Source organism: Mandrillus leucophaeus, unplaced genomic scaffold (assembly GCF_000951045.1).
Source record: "Mandrillus leucophaeus isolate KB7577 unplaced genomic scaffold, Mleu.le_1.0 Scaffold685, whole genome shotgun sequence".
NCBI classification, from domain to species: Eukaryota; Metazoa; Chordata; class Mammalia; order Primates; family Cercopithecidae; genus Mandrillus; species Mandrillus leucophaeus.
Window position 1 is genome coordinate 1,095,282 of NW_012107419.1, and position 19,406 is coordinate 1,114,687.

Below are 19,406 nucleotides of genomic sequence, written 5' to 3' on the forward strand. Positions count from 1 at the left end.
CATTTTTAAAATGGCTATTAGTCCAGTCAGATTTTTAAACTTTGTAAACTGTAGTAATTATTTTTCTTAGAAAATAATCTTTTGGTACATTTTTTATATTTATTAACTTGTTTACAGTATTTTTAAAAGGATTTAAAAAGTTCTACTTTACCTGCAGTTATTTTCTATTTTTGCATTCTTTCAATTGTTTATTTGTGCCTTACATTTTTCCTCAACTAATTTTACAAGATGTTTGTATTTATTTGGCTTTTTAAACAGCCAGTATTTGGTTTTGTTGATCACCTCCATTGCTTTGTTTTTAATTCTTTTTTTATTTTTTGCTTTCATCTTTATTAGATGTTTCTTTTTATTTTCTCTGCATGTATGTTAAATTTTCCTGCTTATTGAATGAGAAACTTGGCATGCTTATTTTCAGTCTTACTTGCTTTCTAATGAGTATCTTTAAGGCTGTAAGTACTTTAGCGATGTCCCACAGCATTTGATATGTACTAACTTGTTGTCATCCTGTTCTAAATCTTTTAGAGTTTTCTATTTTGATTTCCTTTATAAATCAAGGATACTTTATAAATTTCCTTTATAAATCAAGGATACTTTATAAATCAAGGATACTGCTGTATACTTACTGTATACATAATATACTTACTGTATACAGCAGTATATTTTCTGCTTGGTAAATGTATAGGATTTGGAGAGGAATTATCTTTTTGAAGTTTATTTATAATTTCCTGGTATTGTGATCAGAGAATACTGTTTGCATGATACCAATTCTTTGTGATTTATTGAGATTTCCTTTGAAATTTAGTACGTGGTCAGTGTTTATAAATGGCCCTTGTTTGCTTGAAAAGAATGTGCATTCACTGTTGGGTGCAAAGTTCTATGTAGTAGTTTGTGCTTATTCCTTAAATATATCTATATTTTACTTGCTTGAATTTTCAATTCCAAAAAGGTAGTCGAAAATGTTTCCTTATGAAAACTTAAAATCATGTTATTCTAGTTGGTAATTTGTAGTTTACCATTCCCATCTCAATTTCAACTGTTTTGCTGTCATTTTGTTTTGATGTTCTTTTTAAAAAATTCCTGTGAAGAATAATTTCTTTCAAAAGATGTATTTAACACCTTAAAATGCATTATATCTAATAACATACTTGGCCTTCTGCCATCTTATTTTCTGCTCTACTGTCACACTTCTTTCTCTTTTACTGTGTCTTTCCCGTTAGATTGGCGAGTTTTTAAATAAATTACTTGCTTTATTTTCCTTTTTTTAATGATTTGGAAATTACCTGTTTTATTTTTATTTTTATTAGTGGTATTCTAAAAATGTTTCTCAGCAATGTGCAGAGTTTATCATTTTTCTTTGGAGCAAGATAAAATCTTTAGGTTGCTTTCACTTCTCTTTGGGTTAGTTCTCTAAAGTTCCTATATGATTGATTTCTGAAAATGATATGCCAATTTGCTATTACACCTGTGAAAGTTGTTTTATTCATTGTTGTTATCTATTTAGCCATAGATTGTACAGCTTTTATTTTAATCTTGCATTACACTATGTTCTTCTACATTTATTTTTCTTGTTGAGTATGCTCTTTTATAGTTCTTTTATTGAGATTTGTGGAAGGTAAACTTTTTAATCCTTCAGAGTTTTGAAATATCTTTATTCCTCACTCTTGAATGATTATTAAATGGGTATAGGATTTAAGGTTGTGAGTTATTTTGTTCTCATAATTTTGAAGACGTATTTGTCAATTGTCTTGACATCTAATGATGCCGATGAAAAAGCTAATACTAATAAGATTCATCTTCGTTGTAGATAATCTGTTATTATTCTTTAGTTGTTTTTAGAATTCCTCACCATTTTCAAGGTTTACCGTAATTGATCTCTGTGTAAGATTTGAAAATTTATCCTCCTTAGTGGTCCAAATCATTTTTAATATTTAGGAGTAGTGCTTCTTCAATAGCGGGGAATTACCAGTTTTTTTCTTTAAATATTGCTCATCCACTATTCTATTTTGTTCTTCTGAAAATCTTATTTTTATTTGGAACATTTGGTCTTATTCAGTTATTGTTAGCATCTCACCTCCCATGTAAAAAACGTCTTTCTTTTTTTCTTTGTACTACTTTATAGGAGATTGCCTCAATTTGGCCTGTCAAGTCATGAATTTATCAATAGCTTTTAATTGAATATGTATCCTATTATTGATGCTTAAACTTCTGTTAAAATATTATGCATTTCCAAGATTTTGAATTGTTTTAAAATAACCTCTCATTTATTATTTCATTATCACTTCTTTTTTCATTCACCTTCTGTCTTGTTTCCCTGTTCTTTTTCATTAATTCAGAGAATGTTAAAAATACTTATTTTGTGGTCTGCTTTAGAGTTCCATATTATGTGGATTTCCTTGAGTTTAAATGCTTCTATGTTCCGAGTTCATTATTTGCTTTTTCTTGTGCTACTTTTTTTCTCAGGTGCTCAGTGATTCTTATTTGTAGTTTATCGTCACAGAAAGGTTTCTTCAGCACATGTCCAAGAACCCAGAAATGGTCTCAGCAGGGCTTAGCATTTAACACAGGGGGCGTGACTTCAGCTAAGCTTGGGTAAGTTTCTAACTTGAGGTTTCTGACCCTTAAAAAGTATAAGTTTTTAAGGACACGTGATTTCCTTGAACTTGGCTTACATTCTTTCATTGCTGGGTGGTAATTCACTTCACCTGGCTTCGCCCAGTTGGTACCATCTTTGCCATTTGAGCACAGGTTGGGAGGCCTTGCCTGTACTCCAAGCACCTGGTCTAGCTCTACTCCTGGTCCTCTGAGCCAGTCAGCATTCACCCTGACTCACCACCGTGAATTCTGTCTTTCTGTTCTGCCAGAAAGCTTAGTGGCTTTTAGAATAACTGCTCTGGTTCGGGAACAATGATTCTTGCCTTCTTTGCTTTAAGAAGGCTTAGGTGTTGTAAATTAACATTATGATCTTAAATTGGAAATAATATTTTGAATACTTACATTTAAATCTATGGTTCATTAGTACATATTTTTGTGTGCTAATATATGAATTCAGGTTCCTCATACCACCAAAAAGGTGCACCATATGGCCACAAGTCATTTATTGATTTGTCCACCTCTACCCAGATGGCTAATTTATTTTCTACTAATTTTCCATAAATATTTTGATCTAATAACTAACTTTTTTTGTGTATCAATTATATGTAAATTTTGGTTTCCTCACCACACTCTTTCAACTGTAGCATTAGCACCTGTCTTTATATGAAACAGGGCAAATCTTCCTTCATCACTCTTCTGAAATGTCTTCAGATATTTTTGTGTTTATTCTTTCAGCTAAACTTTAGAGTAATTTTGTCATTTAAAAAATTATTTTGGTGTTTTGAATGAGAGTATATAACATTTATACAGAATTGAACTTCCAAAGAACAAGAAGCATGTATTTCATTAATAAAATCTTCTACTGCAGCTTGATAGCTTTGTATCAATAGGACATTATTGACTTTATTTCTAGGAATTTTGTTTGTTGTTTTTATTGATGTGGTAAATGTAATTTTATCTTAGATGATTGCCTAATTGCTTATTATTTACATATATTTTTATTCAGTTGAATACATTAACATTCATTTTTTTCTAATAGTTTTATATATCAGAATTTTGAATTTTCCAGTTGTCTACTCATCTGCAAATAAGGATAATTTTCTATTTCCATTGGCTAATTCTTGCAAAATGATGTTAAAGAGTATTAAATAGCAGGTATCCTTTTGTTTCTTCCAAATTTAATGGGATTGCTTTTAGTGTTTTGGGCTTTTGTTTTGATACTTTATGTAACCATTTTAAGAGACTATATCAGTTATGACAGTGGCCATAAATAACAGTTCAACTAAAAGTGGCTTAAAAATGAGGTAAAGCTTTCATGTCACATTGTATACTTTGACAGGCAGAGTCTTGGAGTTAATCTGGTGACTCAACTCTGTCATCAAGCATCCAAGGGCTTTTTATCTTTCTGTTCTGCCATCCTCAGCATGCTGGTGATGTCATGCCTTATGGTGGCAAGGTGGTCCTGCTAATTTTGGGTGTTTGTTTGTTTGTTTGTTTTTAGATGGAGTCTTGCTCTGTTGCCAGGCTGGAGTGCAGTGGCGCGATCTTGACTCACTACAACCTCCACCTCCTGAGTTCAAGCGATTCTCCTACCTTAGCCTCCCAAATAGCTGGGATTACAGATGCCCGTCGCCACACCCAGCTAATTTTTCGTATTTTAGTAGAGACAAGGTTTCACCATGTTGGCCAGGATGGTCCCAATCTCATGACCTCATGATCCGCCCGCCTTGGCCTCCCAAAATGCTGGGATTACAGGCATCAGCCACCGCATCCGGCCTGTAATTTCAAGTATCACATATAGACTCAAGTGCATCTGGTAGTAAGGAAAGTTGGGTTTCCTTCCTTCCAGGCGTCATTTTGTTAATTAGTGAGGTAAATTTTTCTTAAATTTCTCCAGCAGATTTTTCTTTTCTTCCCATTGGCCAGGACATTGTTACATATCCATGTACAAACTCACCCAGGGCAAAAGAAAAATGATCACTCTGGTAGATATAAACTAATCGTTATATTTACTCTCTAAATCCAGGGAAGGTATAGTCACATTCTCTGAGCACATATCCACATACAAACTCACCCAGGGCGAAGGAAAAATGACCACTCTTGTTTGTTTTACAAGCACCAAAAAAGCTTTGGAATGATCTCTTTCTTGAAGGCTTAGAATAATTCGACTGTGAATAATATGGGCTTAGTAGTTTTTTGGATGAGTAGGTGAAGGGTGAAGAACTGAACCAAATTAGGATTGTACCTGTTAGAAAGAAGGGGATAGGCTGTGACTACAGTTGGATAGTCCATAGTGTCTTCCAAAGGGAATTTCCACCTTCTTTTTTCTCCAGAATTTATCAGTGGTCATTGTTGTTGTTTTTTTTTTTTTTTAAATGCCTATTGCCAACAATCAAGCTGGTCATATAAGATTTTTCAATTGACTTTTGTTAGGGAAAAGTTTATTGATCAATTTGCTGTAAAAAATTCTGTCTTTGAACTAGCTCTTCATTTTTTGAATGAATCTAATTGATAATTAAAGATGATTTTGAAAACTTGTGGATTGTATTTGTAAATCTTTTTATTAGTATTTAAAATAAATAAATATTTATTTATTTATGAAACAGAGTTTTGCTCTTGTTTGCTCAGGCTAGAGTGCAATGGAGTGATCTCGGGTCATTGCAACCTCTGCCTCCTGGGTTCAAGTGATTCTCCTGCCTCAGCCTCCTGAGCAGCTGGGATTACAGGCATGTACCATTACGCTCAGCTAATTTTGTATTTTTAGTAGATACAGAGTTTTACTATGTTGCCCAGGCTGGTCTCGAACTCCTGACCTCAAGTGATCCATCTGTCTTGGCCTGAGATTACAGGGGTGAGCCACTGAACCCTGCAAAAATAAATATTAATAATTTTCAAATATTAACATATAAGTCAATATTTAATGAGTATTTAAAATCAAGGTATTATAATTGTGAGTGTGTGTGTGTGTATGCGTGCATGCATTGTCAGGTTTTAGAATGAGTGTTATGTAGCCTTTGTAAAGAAGATTTGAAATATCTCTATTTTTGTCCCTATACTGTTTTTTTTCTTTATTTCCCATTGGCCAGGGCATTGTTACCTATCCATGTACAAACTCACCCAGGGAAAAGGAAAAATGACCACTCTGTTAGTCTTAGAAGCACCAGAAAAGCTTTGGAATGATCTCTTTCTTGAAGGCTTAGGATAATTCAACTGTGAATAATCTGGGCTTAGTAGTTTTTTGGATGAGTAGGTTTTTGACAACTTTCTCAATTTCTTCCGCGTTTAGTGGTCTACCTAGTTTTCCATTTCTGTGATAATGTGTGTTTTTCTTAAAAATAATTTATTTTACTCAAGCATTAAAATTTTCAAGGAAGAAGCTTACATTTCAGGCAAGAAGTTTGCAGAGTATTCCCTTTCAGTTATTGACTCTTTACCTATGGTTATTTACCTTTACTTGACCCTAATTTTCTGTATTTGGGTTATTTTATTTCTTAGTTTCCTAGAAAGTATTTCTTCTCTTTTGTGGTTCATTTATTACTTTTTTATTTATTTAAATAATTATTTTTTCTATTGTATAATTTTTATTTTTATGTTCAGTAATCCTTCCTATTTGTATTTTGGAGTTAATTTGTCTTTAAAAAATTCTTAATTCACGAGATTAATTAATTAAATTATTTCTTATCCAGAGATCTAAGTAGTATTGCACAAAGTTTATGGGAAGCCATTGTTTTGAACTAGCCTTCTACAGTAGGCTCCAGGAGACCAGACCAAACCAGAGCAGAGTCACTCATGCTGAGTGACATGTAATCAAACTGAACTTTGAAACAGCAGGTTGTCTTAAAAAATAGGAGATTACAGTCAACTGGATTCAGCATAATAAGAAAGTCTATGTTTTAACCCTTGGGTGCCTTATTACCTGACTTAATTTACGTTTGAAAATGTATGTCTGCTACCTTAGAGTTTGAACAAATATTTGTTCATCTATAATATTCATGAGTCATATTTTTCTTATTTTAAATTGTGTATGCAGTCTTTAATCATTTTCTGGGCTTACATGTTCCCACCCAGTAGTCTGTGCTTAGCCTGATATTTTTCTCCTTTTACTTTTTCCTTCTGGTTGCCTGAAGAATTGCTTTTGCAATTTTAAAGTTTGGCGACTTATTAGGGTGTGTCTGGTTGTTAGTTGTTTCTACTAATACTTCCCAGAACAATGTATACCCTTTTAATTTGGAGATTCTTTTACCTTTTAGGGGTTTCTTTTATTTCTGTATTATATTTTTTAAAATATTTTTTATATTACCTTAAAGACATTGAAATTAATAGTTTTCCTTTCCATTTTATTATTTTTTCTTTTCCTTTATACCCAGTAGGCTGTTATTGAATATTTGTGACTGAGAGCCTAAAGAAGAATATTAGTAACCCTCATTCACCTCTCCTGGGTGCTTTGAAGATTAATGTTCCATAAAAAATTCTAAATTAAAATTTAAATTAAAGCACATATGTGAATTAATAAGATTGAGGATCAGAGTCCCAATTTAGCTACTTTACTAGATTTTTTTTCAAAAGCGAAGGATTTTTTTTCTGAGAGAATCACACAGTACAACAATTTGATGCAGTCTTTGTTTTCCTATACATTCAGCAACTTGAATAAAAGTACTTAATAAATATTATCTTAAATTGCTGAAAGAATCACCTTCATTTTATTTGTCTTAAGATGTGAAATAGAAGAAGGTATTAAACCACATACAGTGCAGGTTTGTGCTTTTCTTTTCTTATTTTCTGAGGTTCTGTTTCCTATTGCTATAGGAATACTACTTACATAGGAGAGCCGGATTTGACCCAGCTTACCTGCAATTGGAGAGGTATAGACACGCTTGTTCAGTATTTCAGGTCTTACTTTAATTTTGGATTTTATTATGTCTATTTCCCAAATGTATTTACAGCAAATATGTACAATTAAACCAACTATAAGACAAAATATTTAAAACTAAAAGTTGGATACAAATATGGTAGGAATCATTATTATTTTTTTAAAACCACATTTTTCCATCTAAGTATTTTATTTTTTTCATGATAGTTTTGAAAAAAATAGATATAAAATTAGGAGCTACAGCATTGCTGTCCTTTAAATTTAGTTTTTAATCTTCCTTCCAAAGTTTTAACAAAATCAACTAAATGGAAATGAAGGAATGGCCTGAGTTTTATGTCTGGCTCTTAGGGAGTACTCTTATCTCCTATAGTTCCTATCTTCAGGAAGAAAGACTTTAGTTGGAATAAGTTCTGACTCTTTCTAGAGGAGGAGGAGTGACTTATCTGATTGGTGAGATTAGGATAATTAATAAATGAATTTAGTGTCTTCTGGGTGCTTTTCCACCCCCCCCCCCCCTTAGAACCAATCTCACTTCTCCTCCATTTAGTAACTCACAGGGGAAATGTGAAAAGAACAGTCACTTTCTATCCATGAAAGTGACTGGACATATGGACTCATGTATTTCAAGTTGCAGGGGGCAGATAATTAATAAGTACATGTGGTTATGGATCCAAAGACACCTTCTCTAATCAGCTTTATTAGTGATGTAACTGACATTTTGGCATCCACCTCTCCAGATTCAAGTTTCATTTCTTAATTTGTTCTAACAGCGGAAGGAAAGATTGACTCTGTTTATTGAGTCTGTATAAGGTACCAAATATAGGTATCAGATACATCAAATAAGAAAGAAGGAGCTGAGTACCCGAAGTGGCTCTGAGATTGTACAGCATCTAGAAATTCTTGGAAGTTGTCAGGGAGGATTTTAGACTTAGAAGTGGGGATTTAAATTACTCAAATTTTTATCAGATCGCTCAAACTTTGGCCCTTCAGTTTGCTTGTCTACAAAACAGATATAACAGTATTAACTTCAAAAGCTTATATATATAAAATATGTCACATATCTTATAGATGATATGTATCATACATGTATAGCTTAGGAAAGTAACCAATACATAGAGCTCCATCATGGTTATTTATTGCTATCACGATTATTATGATTACTATTAGAGGATCAAGGATGCCATAATTGACAACTGAATTGTACAAAGAATTTTTAAAAAGTTGAGACATTAATGTTAATGGAGATTGAATGTTGGTTGCTGTATTTTAGCATAGAAAATAAAGTCTGTATTCTGGTCACAAACCTCGGTCAAATTATGCTTGGTGAGAAGTGTAGAGAGTTGGGGGTGATCCCAGAGATCTGGCAGAACTTGAAATGGATTATTTTGGAGTTTGCTTTTGCATACTTCAGCAGAGGTGAATTAAACTAGAAAAAGGCTGTGCGTCAAGCTAGAAGAGGAGATGATAAAAGAGCAATAAGGTGGACAGTCAGAGGATTCAGGAAAGCAGGGCAAGATGCAGATCAGGTGAATTTAGACTATTCAGGAACAACATTTAAAACACTAGGCTTGAGACAGGATGTTTTCTTTATGCAGAACTTAAAAGCGTTTGCCAGAATGGCAACAGGCCCTTGAAGAAACAACATAGGCTTTCTCGAGAACAAGATAGCTTCCTTCTAGTTTCTGTGTCTCTTATTTATTAAGTAAATTGTTCATTCATCTTCCCCTACATGTTCAGTACTGCTAGGTGCTGTGAGGGATGTTGGTGAAGCAGAATACATGCATATTAGCCTTTACGTAGTTTCTAAACTATGTTATGGAAATAATATTAGTTCAATTCTATATTTTGTGAAGTTCACAACACTGAATTATGCCCTGGAGCACAAAAATATAAAAAGCTGTTTCTAATCTCCTTGGGAAGAAAAGCAGCTGGAAAATCAAAGTAGGCAATGATAAAGTCACATTGTTGCTGTGAAATTCAAGGGAAGACCATTTAATTTTTTAAAACGTGAAAAATTAGTTATATTTGAATGCAAGTGCCACAGTGAAGAATGTTCCTATCGTTTTTTCCCCCACACTATGTGGTTCTATGCTGCTTCTATCATCTACATAGCATGATGTTAACTTAAGGCTCTATTATAAAGGCTTGCAATAGTCTACAGAAGGTGGATACATGGCGATTAGTACAGTGAAAACTGTTATGAGCTATCTGTACTTCTTGTTCTCATTTCATGAAGGATTTCCACTCTTCTTCTCAAATATAAGCAGTGACATTTGGCTCTCGCTTGTTCCTCTGCTTGGGAGGAGTGACTGGCACATAGTTGATCATACAAGTCCGAAGGTGGGACCATTCTTCTGGTTTGTGGGCAATATGTAGGACATGGCTCTTGCTTTATGTCAGTCCTGCCTTTGCTCAGTGTATATTCTTGCTTCCTCCTTCTTGAGGTAGCAGATAAAGAAGGACCTATTTCTGGTAGGTCAGCCAAGCCTCTGTTCTTTTTCAGTTTTCCCATGTGTTGCTGGGTGGAGACTTCTGTTTCACTAGCTTTTCAAGGTTTAAGTTTTTGGAGCGAGGTAGGAGGTTCCACTATGATTACCACATAAGCTTTGCCAGTAACAAATACCTGAAAAGGTATTTTGATCATCATCTGTTTCATAGGACTTTTTCCTGGTTGGTACCTAGATGGAAGGAGGGTATAAGGGGTTAACAAGGGCCTTTACAAAACTCCAACAAAAATTGCAAAAAAAAAAAAAAAAAAAATTGCAAAAAATTGTTTTAATCCTACTGCTCATCATGCTCTCTGTGAGACTGTGGACAAATTACTTGACTTTTTAAAGCCATGTTATTGAAAAAATTAAATGGCATCTTGCAGATAAAAATGCCTGGCCCAGTTTGCCGCTCTTAGTAGGTGTTCTTAAACGTTGACCTGCCTCTAGGCTTCATTCCCTTCAGCTTTTTCCTGGTGGGTTTACTCATCCAGCCTTCTGCTGAGGGCATCTGTTTTCTCAGCTCTCTCTTTGCTTTTAGGAAAGAGCAGCTGAATAAGTGAGCTATTTCAAGCCTGTCTTCAGTGCAGTGTACACGAGAGGAAAAATAATCCAGACAACCAGTATCAGCCCCAGACTTCTTACAACCGAATAGAATTCAAGTTTAAGTTTTTGACATTTTAAAACATTAATAATTTCATCCTCAACCTTCCTAGGGTAATTCAGAGCTTAAATTTTGCAATACATTAAATATAATGATGTGTTGATAAGAATCTTTCCTAAGCTGGAACTAGGAAGTCACTGGAAACTGATGTAATAACTGATTTGTGGTAAGCATTGACTCTTTCCACCCTTTATCTAGAAGTGAATAGTTTAAAAGTTATTTCTCTGCAATACAAACATTCTCATTTTCTTTGCAACCCCAACTGCATTATGTTTCTAACTTCAGAAATGAAAATATGCAATTTAAAACCAGATATTAATTTCATAGGTAAAGGCTAGAATTAAGTTTTGTGTTTCAATAAATGAGTAAGAAAACATCATAGCTGTGCTTTCACAATCCATGAATTTATTTGGGGATGGGTTGCTTTGGTTAGGTCTCTCTTGCCTGAAATATTTCGTCTTCAATTTTCAGTGTTTCCAAAATCTACCCAGTTTTCCAGCCCAACTAGGTACTTGCTTCTTCATGAAACTTACTGATAATTCCAGGCCAGTTGATACTCAAATACTTGAATTCATTTTGAAACTATAGTGAATCGCACAAATAACGATCCAGAGGATAACACATTGACTTTTAGAGTCACGCCTGTGTTTAAATCTTGGTTTTCAGTTTACTAACTGTGATTCTTTGATAAAGTTAGTTAACTCCTCTGAGTTCAGTTCCTCCTGTACAAAATAGGCATTATAACTACTTTTCTGTAAACATTCAATCCAATGATTAAATAACATGTTTGAAGTAGCCAAAGGAGTTACTGATCAAAAACGACAAATGCCTTCCACTCATACATTCATTTATTCATTGTATAAATATTCATCAAGCAATAAGATTTAGTAATACAAGGGTAAATGAAAGTCATTTCCTTCAGGAATTCACTATATAGTGGAAGAGAAATTGGTACATAAAAAATTAGGTTATGCTAACACACATTCTATGATAGATGAAGATGTAGGGTGCTAGAGAGGGTATTGGAGGAGTAGCTAAGATAGTGTGGGGAGGAGTCAGCCAAGAAGAAAGGCGGAAAAGGTCATTATGTGTAAAAGAAGCAGCTTGGCCCAGGAAAGAAGGTGAGAAAGATCCTGCCCTATTTAGAGAAGATTGCATAAATTTCAACATGACTACAGTGTGAGGAAATTAAATGTTTGGAATGGTAGGCAGGAGACAGTTCCTAAAGAAATTTAAAAATCACATTATGAACTTGGAATTTCATCTTAAAAACATGGATGAATTTTAAACTGGAAAAAACAATGTGATTTCACATGTTGTTAAAAAGACAAGCATAGAACTTGTGAAAATTTATTGAATGAGGTAAAATTGTAGGTAAGCCTATTGTTGAAGTAGCTGTTGTTACAGCCTTGGTGTGCAATAATGAAATCCTAAAATTAAGACTCCAACACTTGGAGTGGACAGAAGGAAAATTCAAGAAAGAGTAAAGTATTGGTGAACATAGAAGAATGAATGAAGGGCAATTCTCATAATAATGGTGTCAGATTATGTAATCAAGTTATTACAGGCTATTTAGGGATTTAGGATTACTGAATCCTCAAATCCCACAATAAATGTTCCATGTTATGATTCCAGGTGCATCTCTGGATTTAATTTTAATTTCTAATGGGAGGAAACATGCTAGTCAGGCTGATTCAAGTAGCCATTGTAGTCGGAAGTTACAGTTCTCACTGTAAACGAATTCATTTTTATTCTGGTTTCATAAGTCAGTCTTATAACCTTGTCTAATAAGGCTCTGTCCTTGAGAAGCTTAGTCATTCTTGGTATGATGGAAGTATCAGATCTCAAGCTACTAACATTGACCTAGACTGAGGTGAATTTACCAAAGTAATGCAATCCCATGAAGTAAAATATGGGAGGCTTTGGGAGATAATCTCACCATTATTAGTCACCTAGTGAGGCACTGTAATCTCAATGAAAAACATATTCAATGATACTTGTTAAAGCATGGTAAATACTTTCTCAAGATTATTGTGATAGGAGTATTGAGGCCATTGTGATAAGCAATGGGATTTTGCGGTGCGGGAGAGAGATTGGGCTTAACTCTGAATACAGCATGGGCAAGTGAAAATTTATAGCTAAGATGCAGGGTGAACGTTAATGGATGGAAAAGTACAGAAAGGAAACATTAGGGATTAGGGAGATTATGGCAAAACCAACCTAATGAGATTCTTGTTGAAGCTGGGTCAGGGTGAGCAGACATCACCTGAAGAATGGTGGAGGATGAGGCATCCAATTGGATGTTGAGGATAAGTGAGTATCAAGGGAGGGGAATTCTTGCCAAAGTATGTTGGATGAAAAACAAACGTGTGAAACAGAAGAAAACAAAAACGTCTTTTTCCTACTTTCACACACCACTTAACAACACTTCTGACACCAGATGTATGTGCATTTTTACCCACACATCAAGCAGTTCTTCAGTGGGCACCAGCTGGGTGTCTCCTCATTCAGTCTACCTGGAGTTAAAATCACATACCAAAGATTAAGTGCTCAGTCCCACAGGATTGCTCCCCACTTCAGACACCAATCACCAGTAGTAGGTTGTCACCCACAGTTCTTGAATGACCAGATATTAATCAGGATTCCCATGGCCACCTCCTGGACTTTGATTAATCCACTAGAGCAGCTCACAGGACTCAGGGAAACACTTTTATTATCTTATTATAAAGGCTATTACAAAGGATACAGATGAACAGCTAGATGGAAGAAATGCATGAGGCAAGGTATGTGGGAAGGGGCATTGAGCTTTCACACCCCTCCAGGGTGTACCACTCTCCAGGCACCTCTGCATGTTCAGCAATACAGAAACTCCCTGAACCCTGTCCTTCTGGGTTTTTATGGATGCTTTATTACATAGACATGATTAATTAAATGAGTGACCATTAGTAATCAACTCAACCTTCAGCCTCTCTCTCCTCCCCAAAAGTGAGACTGAAAATTTTAACCATCTAATTATATGATTGGTTCCCCTGGCAACCAGCACCCATCATGAAGTCATCCAGGAGCCCACCAAGTGTTTTGTCATTAGAACAAAAGATGCTCTGATTACCCAGGAAATTTCAATATATTTAGGACCTGAAACAGAGGTTCCCATCACTCAAGAATTTATTAATGTCTTAGAAGATTTGTGTTAGGAACCCAGGTCAAAGACCAAATAATAGGACAGATTACTTTCCAACTGCCCTATTATCTACAAGGGTTTCAAGAGCTCTGTGCCAGGAAATGGGAGGCAGAGACTAATATGTATTTCTTATTATTTTGTTACCAAAACACCAGGGGTTTGGTCTGGGTCTTGGTAAAGCACAGAAATCCAATCAGTGGGACAATCAGTATTGCCATGGGAGAAAGGCAATATTTCAGTGACAACAGCCAGAGAGAAAGGACCCAAATCTCAAGTCCGTCTCTCCTAGCCAACTAAAATTGGGAGTTTGTATAGTGGGGAAATGAATGTAGTAGCTATGTGGTGGATAGCAGGACTTAGGGAGGGATAGGGAAGCAATAATGATGATTGAGGGTTCTGGCATCTCATTGTCTGGATGCAGTGATCTGGTGAGTTTCAGTACCTTGATACTATCTGAGAGGCATGAGGGTCCATTTCCTAAGGAAAAAACTCAGATAAGAGAAAGGTAAGTGATACGGTTTAGATATTTGTCCTGTGCAAATCTCATGTTGAAATGTAAATCTCAATATTGAAAGTGGGGCCTGGTGGGAGGTGTTTGAGTTATGAGGGAAGATACCTGATGGCTTGGTGCTGTCATCGTGATAGTGAGTGAGTTCTCATGAGATCTGGCTGTTTCAAAGTGTGTGGCACCTCCCCCATTTTGCTTCTGCTCTTGCCATGTGATGTGTCTGCCCCCGCTTCTCCTTCTACCATGAGTAAAAGCTCCTTGATGTCTCTCCAGAAGCAGAGCAGATGCCAGCACCATGCTTGTACAGCCTAAAGAACTGTGAGCCATTTAAACCTCTTTTCTTTATAAATTACCCAGCATCAGGTATTCCTTTATGGCAGTGCAAGAATGGCCTAACACGGAAAACTGGTACTGAAAAGTGGGGCATTGCTATAAAGATACTTAAATGTGTGGAAGCAGCTTGGGAACTGGGTAACAGGTAGAGGTTGTAAGAGTTTGGAAGGCTCTGAAGACAGGAAGAGAGAGATGAGGGAAAGTTTGGAACTTCTTAGAGAATGGTTAAATTGTTGTGACCAAAATATTGATAGTGATAATAACAGTGAAGTCCAGACTGAGGAGGTCTCAGATGAAAATGAGGAACTTAATGGGAACTGTAGCAAAGATAACTAGTGTTATACCTTAGAAAAGAGCTTGGCTTCATTTTATTTGTTCCCTGGGGATCTGCAGGAGTTTGAACTTTAGAATGATGAATTGAGTATCTGGTGGGAGAAATTTCTAAGCAGCAAAGCATTCAAGAAGTGTCCTGGCTGCTTCTAACAGTCTGTGCTCAGATGTGGGAGCAAAGATATGACCCAAAGTTGGAAGTTATATTTAAAGGGGAAGCAGAGCATAAAAGTTTGAAAAATTTGCAGCTTAGCCATGTGGCAAATAAACTATTTCAGGAAAGGAATCCAAGCAGGCTGCAGAATAACCACTTGCTAGGGAGATGTGCATCATTAAAAGAGAGCCCGTTGCTGATAGCCAAGGCAATGGGAAAAAGGCCTGGAAGGCATTTTATAGATCTAAAAGCAGCTCCTCCCATCACAGGCCCAGAGGCCTAGGAGGACTGAATGGTTATGGGGGCCAGGCCCAAGACCCTGCTGCCCTAGGCAGCTTTAGGACATTGCTCCCCACCCAGCTGTTCCAGCTCTAGACGCAGTTCAAAGGGGCATAGGTACAGATTGGGCTGCCACTTGGAAAGGTGACCTTGGTGGTTACCATGTGGTGTTAAGCCTGTGGTCATGCAGAGTGCAAGAGTAAAGGAGACTTGGCAGCCTCTATCTAGATTTCAGAGGGTATATGAGAAAGCCTGAGTTCCCAGGCAGAAGCCTGCTGCAGGGGTGGTCCCCTCATAGAGAACCTCTGCTAAGGCAGTGCTAAGGGGAAATGTGGGGTTGGGGACCCCTCAGAGAGTCTCCACTGAGGCACTGCCCAGTGAAACTGTGGTAAGGGGCCACCATCCTACAGGCCCTGGAATGGTAGATCCACTGGCAGCTTGCTCCTTGAATCTGAAAAAGCTGCTGGCAGTCAACTCCAGCCTGTGAGGGCACCTGCAGAGGCTGTACCCTGCAAGTCCACAGAGTTAGAGCTGCCCAAGGTCTTGGCAGCTCACCGCTTGTAGCAGTGTGCTCTGGGTGTGGGACTTGGAGTCAAAGTAGATTATTTTGGAGCTTTTGGATTTAATGACTTCCCTCCTGGGGTTCAGACATGTGTGGGACCTGTGTTCCCTTTCTTTTGGCCAATTTCTCCCTTTTGGAACAGGAATCTTTATCCAATGCCTGTATCCCAGTTGCATCTTGGGAGTAGATAACTAATTTTGATTTTATAGCCTGTTAGGTGAAAGGGATTCATCTCTGGTTGAGACTTTGGATTTTTTACTTGGAACTTAGGATTTTTGAATTAATGCTAAAATGAGTTAAGACCTTTGAGAAAGTATGATTGTATTTTGAAATGTTAGAAGGACATGAGATTTTGGGGGACCAAGGATGAAATGATGTGATTTGGATATCTGTCCTGTCCAAATATGTTGAAATGTAACCCTCAATGTTGGGGTTCCTGGTGGGAGGTGTTTGAGTCATGGGGGCAGATCCCTCATTGCCTGGTGCTGTCCTCGTGATAGTGAGTGAGTTCTCATGTGATCTGGTTGTTTAAACGTGTGTGGCATGTCTCTCTCCCTCTTCCTCCTGCTTTTGCCATGTGACAGGCCCACTCCTGCTTCACCTTGTGTCATGAGTAAAAGTTCACTGAGACCTCCTCAGAAGCCAATCAGATGCCAACATCATGCTTGTAGAGCCTGCAATTAAATCTCTTTTCTTTATAAATTACTTGGTCTCAGGTATTCCTGAGACCCAAGAATGGCCCAACACAGTAAGTTTCAAGGTTTAAGACTGGAAGGGTCAATTTCTATGTTTATTTACACACACACACACACACACACACACACACACACACACACACACACACACACAACTGTCAGTTTTATGGAGAAGTTGGGCTGGTTTTAATTTCACAGTACCACACTGACTTAGCAGTATGTTTCCTGTCTAACACTGGATTTTACAAGGAAGTGCACAGATGGGCCTAGGAAAAGGTTAAGAAGTTTGCTGAATTTTGGTTAAGTAAAATATCTTCTTTAGTAAAAATTTCAACAATTAAGAATTCAATTTTAGTCATGCTGAATTTGATTTGCAGAGGGAACAGCTAAGTGAAAGGTCTATGAGGCTGTTAAATAAAGGGTATGTAATAAACCACTAGCTGCTGTAACAATCCTCCCATATCTCAACATTTTAATTCAGTAAAAGTTAATTTCTTGCTCATGCAAAGAACAATGCAGTTGTTCTTGGTTGGCAAGTAGCCTTCCCCAGGGTCATTTAGGGACACTGCTCCACAATCTTAATGGCCTCACCATTCTCAAGGATCCATCTCCTCCCCTAGATCTTCTGCACAGACTGATAGATGGGGAGGAAGTATGAATGATCACTTGGAAGGTGTTTTATGTGCTAATCCTAGAGATGGCTTGTTTTTATCACCACCATATTCCATTGACAGAAGCTACTCACACGGCCATACAAAACTCTAAGGAAGGTTGGGAAACATGTAGTCTAGCAGTGTACTCAAAAGGTAGAAAAAAGTGAATTTGGATGAATTCATAGTAATATCTGTAACATAGGAGTTGATGGTTCAGAAATGAGAGTTAAGTGTTAAAGGGTCTATCATTAAAATATAATGGGTAATTGAGGCTATAGACTGGATGAGAATTCACAGGGAGTAGATGTAGATAGAGTTAAAAGCAAAAGAAGCAAAAGAATGGAAACCTGAGGAATATTCAGTTTTTTCATCTGTAAAGATTTAAGTGACAGATGAATGAGCATGAGAAATAGCAACGAAACGGTTTTAACATATTAAAATCATAGCTAATATTTGTGATTGCTGACTATGTATATGGTACTATGTAGTGTTAACAGGGATTCTTTTACATAATCCTTATTGCAATCTGATTGTGCAAAACCTTTTCAGATTCCCATATTTTTCATGAAGTAACAAAATTGGACAATTAAGTACCTGCCTGGGTCACACAATTAGTAAGTAGAAGATCTTGGATTTAAACCTTGTCTGTCTGACTCCAGAGTTCTATCTCCTCATCAGTGTGCCACCATCATCTCTTCACTTTCACCCAAGGAAGGCGGGGAAACATGAACGCCAAAGGAGGGGTTCCAAGAATTAGAAAATGGTAAACAAATGCTCCAGAGAGTTTCCATAAGAAGTGAATAGTGCCCACTGGAAGGTCATTCTTCCACATTTTCTTTTCTTCCTTTTTTTTTTTTTTGTAAATGCTCATTGAGCATGGGTTTTGTGGCAGTCCCAGCTGGGACAAAGCATGGGCAGAATTTCTTCCCTTATGGAGCTTACATATCAGTGAACACACTCAGACGGTGGCAGTGGCAACCAGATTGCAGAAGATCTAGTGAAATAAAAAAGAGACCATGGAGAGAGTGAATCATGCATTTGATACTTCTCTCCTCTGAGTTGGGTTCTAGAGAGACAGACACAATACTCCATGGTCCTGTGCTTTAAATACAGCCTTACGATCTGAGGCTTCCCTTTCTGTCCCTATTAAAAACTTCCTGTAGGTAGAAGAATTGATAAACTCAGTCTCAGTAGGATGTTAATGACTGATGAAGCTTAAAATACTAGTTTCCTAGGGGTATGTGAATTGTGGGAAACACAGGAAGTCACAGCTTAAATGAATAAATCTCTTTTGATTTTTAGATACCATTGAACAGATGGAGATGAAATTTTATGAGGGTCAGAGTTGCTTTTTTGTTGACCATGAAATTACATCACAAAAGCAGCTGCTAAGACTCCCTGCTGTCCACAGAGCCTGTATTTAAGAAAGACCATTCAAAATAAGACTGAGCTGTGGAATTATAAAACCTTTGGAAAATCTTTCATGTGAGAACAACATGGGGGCAAGCCTTTCACCAAAATAGCTCAAAAATTTGTGTCAAGCAGTTACAGTAAATACCCAAGAGCTGGACACATAAAACACAACAGCTTCCTGGAGACAGAGGGAGGAGAAAGATAAAGGCTGTGGCTTTAGAAGAAAAGGAATAAATTAAGAGGCTTGTTTGCTGTTCAGGCTGGCCCCCAAAGATGACATTTTGGTAGGTTTGGCATGTTCCTGAGACTGTTCTTAACTTTGTTGGTCCTCTAAAATGTACCTGTCTCTTATACACATCTAGATGTGTATAAGAGACAGCATGAACGCCAAAGGAGGGGTTCCAAGAATTAGAAAATGGTAAACAAATGCTCCAGAGAGTTTCCATAAGAAGTGAATAGTGCCCACTGGAAGGTCATTCTTCCACATTTTCTTTTCTTCCTTTTTTTTTTTTTTGTAAATGCTCATTGAGCATGGGTTTTGTGGCAGTCCCAGCTGGGACAAAGCATGGGCAGAATTTCTTCCCTTATGGAGCTTACATATCAGTGAACACACTCAGACGGTGGCAGTGGCAACCAGATTGCAGAAGATCTAGTGAAATAAAAAAGAGACCATGGAGAGAGTGAAT